This window comes from Drosophila montana, unplaced genomic scaffold (assembly GCF_035044405.1).
Source record: "Drosophila montana isolate Dmon_TW-CO22-7 unplaced genomic scaffold, ASM3504440v1 contig_2081_1, whole genome shotgun sequence".
Classification (NCBI taxonomy): Eukaryota; Metazoa; Arthropoda; class Insecta; order Diptera; family Drosophilidae; genus Drosophila; species Drosophila montana.
The window spans coordinates 198,125-206,454 of record NW_026996991.1 but is presented as its reverse complement, the minus strand read 5'-3'; the positions used below and the strand labels follow the sequence as shown (position 1 = coordinate 206,454).

The window sequence follows — 8,330 nt, the reverse complement described above, 5'->3', positions numbered from 1 at the left end:
GGTCTATCGATCCTTCTTCGTGTTTGCTGCGTGCTGAGCCCTTAACCCAAAGGAAGGCGTCTGTAAAAAAAATCTTTTATAACACATATAACATCTATTGTCCAGCTTGTTTCAGTTCGGCTGAGCCAGTTGGCTTAAGTGTAGGGTATTCTCGTAGCGCAATCAAACTTAAAACGCGCTACTGCACACTCTTTGAAGTTTAGGGAGCTTAAAAAGCAGCAGCAACCAGTCAAAGCCGTAAGCGATATGCCGATAATATGATTTTCAGTTAATAAATAACTGCCTAAAGAGAGGCGATAGCTTCATGGAGAGCTGATGCTGGGATGGCTTACGTGGTCAATCGGTTTTGGCTTTGATTAACTGTTGTCAAGAGCTGGCCACAGCCTGGCCCCATGGCACGAGCTGCTGCTGCCTCTTCAGCTGCTGCTGCTGCTGATGGCTTTGTTCGATTGCCGGTGCTGCAAATTACTTATGCATTATTATAACTTTGATTTTGGTTGCCGAACAAGCAGCCGCATCAAGCAGTCAATAAGAAATACAGCAAGAAAAGCAACAGCAACAACTAAAGCAGGGCGCACGCTCATTTATCTTGATGCGTCTTCGCGTTGCTGTGGCATCCACTGCGATTTTTCAACTGCGGCGCGTTCTGCTGTCTTCATTGTGGCGTTATCTCCACTGGATGTGTTCTTTCTTTATTTTACTTTAGTACCCCCTTTTTTTTTTTGGACTGCATACGTCAGTCTCTGATAAGGGAACGCTGCGAGTTGCTACCATTTTTGCATCAACCGCTAAAATATTTCTCGTGTAAAGGGCCCGACGCTGATTTTGCACTGTGTGGTGGCACAGGTCGACGCCGGTTCCGTTGATGCATTTAAAATTGTAAAAAGGAGAAATAAACAGAAAAAAAAGAAATAACAACGATCCCACAGGGTAGATTTGCACAGCTGATAACATTACGTATACGCCGAGCTGTCTTCGTATTTACCTTTGAAGCCGCCTTGTGAATTATTTTTTGACAACTCTTTGGTCATCGATTAAGCAGCTTAAGGCTTATCGGCTATCCGGCTGTCTGCTCCAAAAATAAAGGGGTGCAATATATAAGTTGAAGCCCAAAAAGTGGGGTGATTGACCCAACGGAAGGTATTAAGTAGCTGCGCTAAGAAATTCACTGGGAGCAGCATAATTACTGCTAAAAATGATGACGTTCTAAATTTATATATCACTATATAAAGTATCCTCAGTTTCACCGCTTGACTTTAAAGGCGTCAACTTCTGAGAAACTTGAAAGATAAGCATATATACAATATATACAAATATTGCAATTTGAATATAAATAATTTGGTTCTAATAAAGTCGCGAGTTATTCGCTGCAAAACATATTTAAATGCTTTCGAAACCAACTCTTTTCGAACTAATCGGTCACAAGTTCTGCCACTTCAGCTATTTTTTAGTTAAACTTATATATTTTTAGAGTTTATTAGCCATCAAGTTTTAATTGATTTATCTAATTTTTGTCATATTAATGACAAGTGCTCCCAATTTGTGCTCAGAAAGCTAATTCAGCTATTTTTACATAGGGTTCAGCTAGTTTTTAAAAGATACAATAGGCAGCACTGAATGCAGCATACAACAATTGCCAATTACAACAGTTGCCAGATGTGCCTAAAGTAAAGTTTAATTGATCAAAATGATGAAATACTTAAAACTGGATGTAAATTTATAAAAAAGTGTATTATAAGAGTGGTTAATGTTCATGGAGTTGCCTGACTTTTTATTCTAGGCCTGAGAAAATTACACAAATGTAGAATTTCGAAAGCTTTAATCATGATTTTGTCAGGCAGAAACTCAAGAACATCGACAACACCACAAGAACAACTTCGAAATGCTTCTTGCATACCAAAAGTCTCATTTGGATTCCGTTTCTCATTCTCAGTTGTCAGCTCGAATTGCATTCGGTATCTGTTCTAGATCACTATCAATTAGTAGAAGCTGCTGGCTTATTTCTTCAATTCAAATGCCAAGTCTTCGGCTCATATGAGCTCCCCCAGCGAGTTGGCAAGCCGAGCTAATCTAAACGGCAGTAAACTATTTATTAATGCTAAAGGCTAACTGTCTGGCGGGTCTTTGGCATTCGTCTATCACGGCTGCTGTTGTTGTTTGGGATTTGATTTGGCTTTGCTTCTTTTTTTTTTATTTAATTGAAATGAATTCATTAAGCCTTTGATTTGCCTTGCAAATGGATGGAAAACAAACAGGGGGAAAAAAACAGCTCCATGATGCCTCTGACTTTACCTTTGACGTCGCTGAGCTGGGCTCAGCTCTCGACTTGACTCGGGGCCCGGCTAATGGAGTGCACATCAAAGCGCGGCCAGGTTTTACTGGGCTCGGGCCGTCGTCATGGCAGTTCGTTTAACAATAATTTAAGTTGAATTAAATATATACGAAAATTAACTGCAGCAACAGTTGCTGTGCTGCAGTGTTGCTCCAATTCGTTGCAGTCGACTCTGTGCAACTGTTGCACGTTTTGCATGTTAAGAAAATTGCTTCATTTACGTCCGCGCCGAATGTCAACCACGAACATGATAAACCGAGACCCAAAGCGGACATAATGAGTGACTTATAGGACTCGCCAGACGTCAGGGCAACGTATGAGCAGCGAGCATTTTTAAGTAGTTCCAAAAAAAAAAGAAACAGCCATGAAAAGCTCAACGGAAAAACAGAAGCATTTTGCAAAATTTTAATTATTTCCCGAGGCTCTTTGAAAACGATTTCAAGCTGACAATATGTGTGCTATTTAATACCCTGTAAGAGGGATAATTAATAAATACAAATTTGTATACATAATTATCATAGATCATACAAAATATTTATTTAAATGAATTAAAGATTTTAAGTGAAATTTAATAATGAATTAAAGCAGTTATTCTTCATATTTTAGAAGAAAAAAATGGTTTATAGTAATATAATTACAAATATTTTTAATATACCCATTTTTATAAACAGTTAATTAAAATTTTTCTTAAATTTATTCAATGCAAATTGAAAAGAGTTAAAATCTCAGAATCCCTTTCTAACAGCTTTGATTTTAAAAACTATTTCTTTAAATTAATGAATGATTTTAATGGCAATGTAATAACAAATTTGAACTAGCAAGTTCTGAAAGTATTTAAACAATAAGTTTCGTTTTCATGATATCGATATATATCATATTTTATAAATAAAACCCAGACTATTCGCATTGCCTGACCCTTTTCTGGCCAAAAAACTGTTCTAGACACTTGGCCACATAAACTTTTCAATTTGCTTGCAACAACAAACGGGTCAGTTGAAGCAACTGGCGAGTTATGGTTACGTGACTGGGCTGAAATAAAAACTTTGAGCCAAGTCTTGTTCGAGCGGCAAATTAAAATTGTTCAAAGTGCTGCCCCATAAGCTGCCGCCGGCCCACGTTCAGCTCCTTAGAACATCATAAGCTAATGGCACGTGCTTATCGAGCATATCAGTTCAGCAGCTCAAGCATTTTGTCACCATTGAGTGGGTTTTTCATCTCCGGTGAGACGACGATAAGTGTGCTACGAAAAAATGGAGAAATCAAAAAAAAAAAAAGAAAAATTATAATAATTGAATTTTATCGCCACAAAACTTGCAGATAGCAGCAAAATCAAAAGAAAGAGAGAGAACAAATGTTGGTGTGAAATTGTTGCAAATTGAAATTTATGAGTTTTATATTTGTGTTTTGTTAACTGTTTGCTTGGCTTTGCTGGCCATAGGCTAAATGCTTGGCCAATAAATTCAAATTCTATGGGCCGCATAGCAATTATGCAATTGTTTGTGCAGCAAATAAAATGAAGCCAAGTGTATCCGTTGGATGCAAATACTTTTGGCAAGCAGGAAGGCAGCAGAGCCAGTAGCTGCTGCAAATATCCAAAAACCAAACCAAGGCACCACCACCAAGCGTGTTCTGCCAGTCTAAAAACTCCAAATCGATATGCAAATAAACGAATGAGGCGTACACACAAATCGCAAAACGAGCTGAACTGAGCTGAGCCGCTGTTGAGGAGATGCCACGCCCCCTTCAAACCCTGCTCCCTCCATGGCACTCGAAAGCCGTTTTGACCAAATTCGTCGCTGGCTCTGTGTACCTGAGAAGACGGCAACTGTGGCTACTATTATAACTGCCTGATGCTGTTTGAGCCACAGCCAAAGCCAAAGCCAGAAAGCCTGAGCATTTGCTTTGGTGGTCCACTCCTGGCCATGGCTTTTTGCTATTGCTACCAATTGTGCATGCAATTTATTTTTAAAGAAATAATTGCTTTGCCGTTTCTCTACCAGCGATTATGCAAATATTAGTATTTGTTGTTGCTGTTGTCGTGCTCCACTCCTAACCAAATAACTCGGCATAATAATAATACTCGTACTTGAACGGCAAGTGAAAGAGTCCGTTTGCCACGTTTGCATATCATCCAATTTGAATATGCCACACACAATGCGAATCCTTTACACAAATTTCACATAAATCAATAAACGACAAAATTACATTTTTCTGCTTCTTAATCTCTAGTAATTGTCGCTGGCATTTTTGTTGACTGCCTGAAAGTATGTGGCAAATATTTCGGACAGAATACAAAATGTGTGCCGTTGAATTTACATAAATAATGTGTGCAAAGGTATATAACTAAAGCGACACTCAGAACTGGCATTTAATATAATATTTAAAGTCTATTGAAATGCTGGGTTCTGCATTCAAGCACATTTATCACTTTTTGCCTAGTTGTCGTTTCATTGGATGTGTTTAAAAACAAATTCCTCAAGTAGATGAATCTGAAATAGAAAATGGCACCAGTTAGAAATAAATCTTAAAGAGATAAACCTGCGATTAGCAATCGATATTAATTCGTTTCGACGCTTTGATATACCTAAGCGTTGTACCAGATACACTTGCAACATAAGAACAATTAATTTTTGATTCTGCTTTCATCAAATCCTTGATCATTTTGCTGGCTATATTTCAAATCCAAATTACGACTCTGAATAAGGAAAAACAAGAAATTAAAAAACGTTTTCGCTTTGCCTCCAATACAATATACTTATTCCTTTGCCTTGTCAAGGAATCGAAATGGTAATAAATTCTTCTACTGGACGGCTTTGATAGAAAAAGTTAAATGGAGTTTATAATTACATAGAACTTTTAACGGAATGCCAAATACCTGAAGTTCAATTTAAACCTCTTACATTTACTTTTAATTATTTTTCGATTTAATTTAATTTTTTCACACATCCAGCTGTATTTGCCAATTCCACGCTTGAACTGAAAACGCACACACACATTCAACTTATAACACGTCAAACTCCAAGCCCTAAGTTCAACTTGAAAACTTTCTGAGGGCAGATAAAAAAACATGCCACAGTTGTGGCATTTTTCTGTTTCTCTCTGCCGTCTTTTTGGTTATTGAAAGTGGCAGTAAATGAAATTGGCATCACGTTAATATTCTTCTGCTTCTTTGTTGCTTATTTTTGTTGTTGCCGTTGGACAGACATGTGGGCCTTGCAAAAGTTTATCTTATAAAACAACAACAAGCACTTAAGTGTTATATGCCACCGTATTACAACGGTCGAACCGTACCGAACAGAAAGAACGCAAGTCGCGCTCAAAAAGACCCAATGTGCAACGTAGCATAAATGAAGAAAGCTGATAAGAAAAAGTAACATACAAAAATAAAAAGTCAAGAAAGTAAGGCTCTCTATACCTATCCGAATATTTAATACCCTTGTGCCATTTCTCAGAAATGCGAGAAGAATTTGTAAAGCTTGTAATTGCTAAAAATATCTTGGGAAACAAAAAATGTTTTCATATAAAAACTCATTTCTCGACCTTGCCTATATTGATAAGATATAACTTATATTTAGTAGCATAGAGAAACTAACAAATACTTTAAAACCAAAAAAAGTTTGTCAAATTAGATATTAATGTTCGACTAATCGCTTTTTGTTATAGCGGTCCAATATTAACCAATATAACTAAAAAGACTAGCTCGAATAGAAACAGATAGACGAACAGAATGTATACCGGGGTCGGAGATGTCTTCTTCTGTGCGTTACACATTTAATGACAAAGTTATAATACCTTTTGCAAGGCTATAATAAGGCAGCAAAAAAAGCGGCACGAAAATTGCTGCCCGCATAAAAGACGTCGCTTAAAGGAAGACGAACAGCCACAGAGCAGCCAGAAAGTAATAATAAAATAAAACAGAAATTGAATGCTGCGATTCGTTTGGCGTGGCGGTGTTCCAGGTGACAAGCAATTCCCTACAGGTGCTGGCCAGCAGTTAACGGTGTAGTATGTGTGTGTGTGTGTGTGTCAGTGCGTTTGTGTGTGCCAACCGTATTAGCAATTGCCCTTAGCGCTATAAAACAAGGCAAACATTTTGACATGGGTTAGTGGCAGCATCGCCCAACAAAAAATGTGGGTAGGTGAAAATGAGGTGTAGCCCCAAACATCCCAGCGGATTGCCAATCGCCATGACCCTTCCTGCGCCTGGGTGTTGCACCCATGTCATGCCTCTGACAACTGGCGTTAACCAAGCTGGAAAGAAAGTCTGAGCTACAGTCAAAAATCATAACGTATCATATCATGTCATATCAGAGCATATACAGACGTTTTTAATGAGTTGCATTTTTTTTTTGTTTTTCCCCCGAACTCCATGCCAAACCGACATCCAATATTGCATTTCCGTTCATCATTTTTTTGTTTCTCTTATCTGCGGCACATTCACCACAGGTTGGTTACTTATCAAGGCGAGCCTCAGCGTGTCTGTCAGAGTGTTTATGATATGTTTGCCCTTAAGTTGAAAGTGCCAAAAGATATGAAATGCCGTCTGTAGGTTTCGCGCTGCCAATTAGCAGCATCTGCTGGGGCCATTGGCATGCAAATATTTATGAAGTTGAAGAGCGACTTCAAGTGGGTCCCCAACTTCCGTCACACAATAAATTCATAACAAGCCAGTAGAGTGCTCTTGGCGAGTGGCATCGACTAGCAAATACCCTCCACTTGCTGCTGTTTGCGTTAATGGCTTCAAGATGTCATTCGAATTTATGCACATGTCTAAAATTATAGAAAAATGAAATAGAGAAAAATTTCGAAAATATTCAATAAATGTTATGGAACTTTATGCTAATAAACTGCATACCAAAATGTAATGCCTCTAGCTCTAATAATCTCAAAAGCTTGGTTTAATAATCGATATTTATCGATTGCGAAGAAACATTAAGGCAGTTGTCAATTTTTTGAAATAAATTTGTGTATCCCACATTCAAAATGTAGCTCGCTGGGATTGATCCATTCCAATAGAAGAGCATGGCTAGATTGCTGTTGATGCTGATCAGGAATATATATAAACCATAAATCGCAGGTGACTCTTAAATATACCCTTTGTTCTTACCATTTTCGATGGGTAGAGGATTTAATCATACACACATACACTCTATCGCCTTGCGTGTGTGTGTGTGACATGCGACATTATAATGCCACATTATGTTGCCAGTGCGTGAAAGAACCGTACATCAGAGCATAACATCCATAAATCAAAATCCACAAACACACGCGACGTTTTCTATGCGCTGCGCTAGCTGCGCTGCCTGCGTGTGTGTTGCTTGTTTGTATCTGCTGCGAGTATTCGCAAAATTATTACACTTGACATGATTGAATATACCGCTGAGTATGAGAGTACATACCTACATATGCATATACATACTGACATGCACAAGAGGTACCAGTCGCGAGCGTTGCTGGACATTGGTCCACTCACATCGCCCGTGCCCTCCAAGTGTCCGCGCGTCTCTTTTCGAATGCGGCCGCTGCTCTGTGGCTGCGGCTGAACATAGTTTTTGCGCTGTCCCAGTGGGCAATTCCCGTTTCTCTGCTTGTATGTACTAAGTTGACATGGCGCATAAATGTAAGTGGCTACAATGTTGTTTAGTACACAGTACACTGTACATAATATTCAATTAAAATGCTTTAAAAGAGAAATTTAATAAACAGCAAATCAGACCGTCGTTCCAATTGGCAACGGTGGCCGTAAGTATCGATAACGGTTGGTTGACTTAACGAAGCTGCAAGCAATTTTCGAGTTCTGCATACTTGGCTTAGAGAAAAAACGAACTTTAAATTGCTGAAGCATTTTGAATGCATTCTTAAATTAATATATCACGATCCATTTTCTAAAATAGTATCTTTGTATATCCAGCCACTGAGTATTTTTGTCGTCTGTCACTGATCCGTTCGATACTTACGTGAAATCGATTAATAGCGATACCTCTTCGTTAACTGTTGC

The 8,330-nt window shown here is 38.4% G+C and overlaps 1 long non-coding RNA gene across 1 annotated transcript; it reads right to left on the bottom strand.

Moving 5' to 3' along the window:
* Window positions 1-6,077: 6,077 nt before the first annotated feature.
* Window positions 6,078-8,330, bottom strand: LOC135426736 (uncharacterized). Its single transcript, XR_010435950.1, has 5 exons — window positions 7,732-8,330; window positions 7,440-7,663; window positions 7,188-7,375; window positions 6,657-7,102; window positions 6,078-6,583 (listed from the first exon to the last, which is right to left on the bottom strand). It is a non-coding gene; the product is annotated as an uncharacterized LOC135426736 (long non-coding RNA).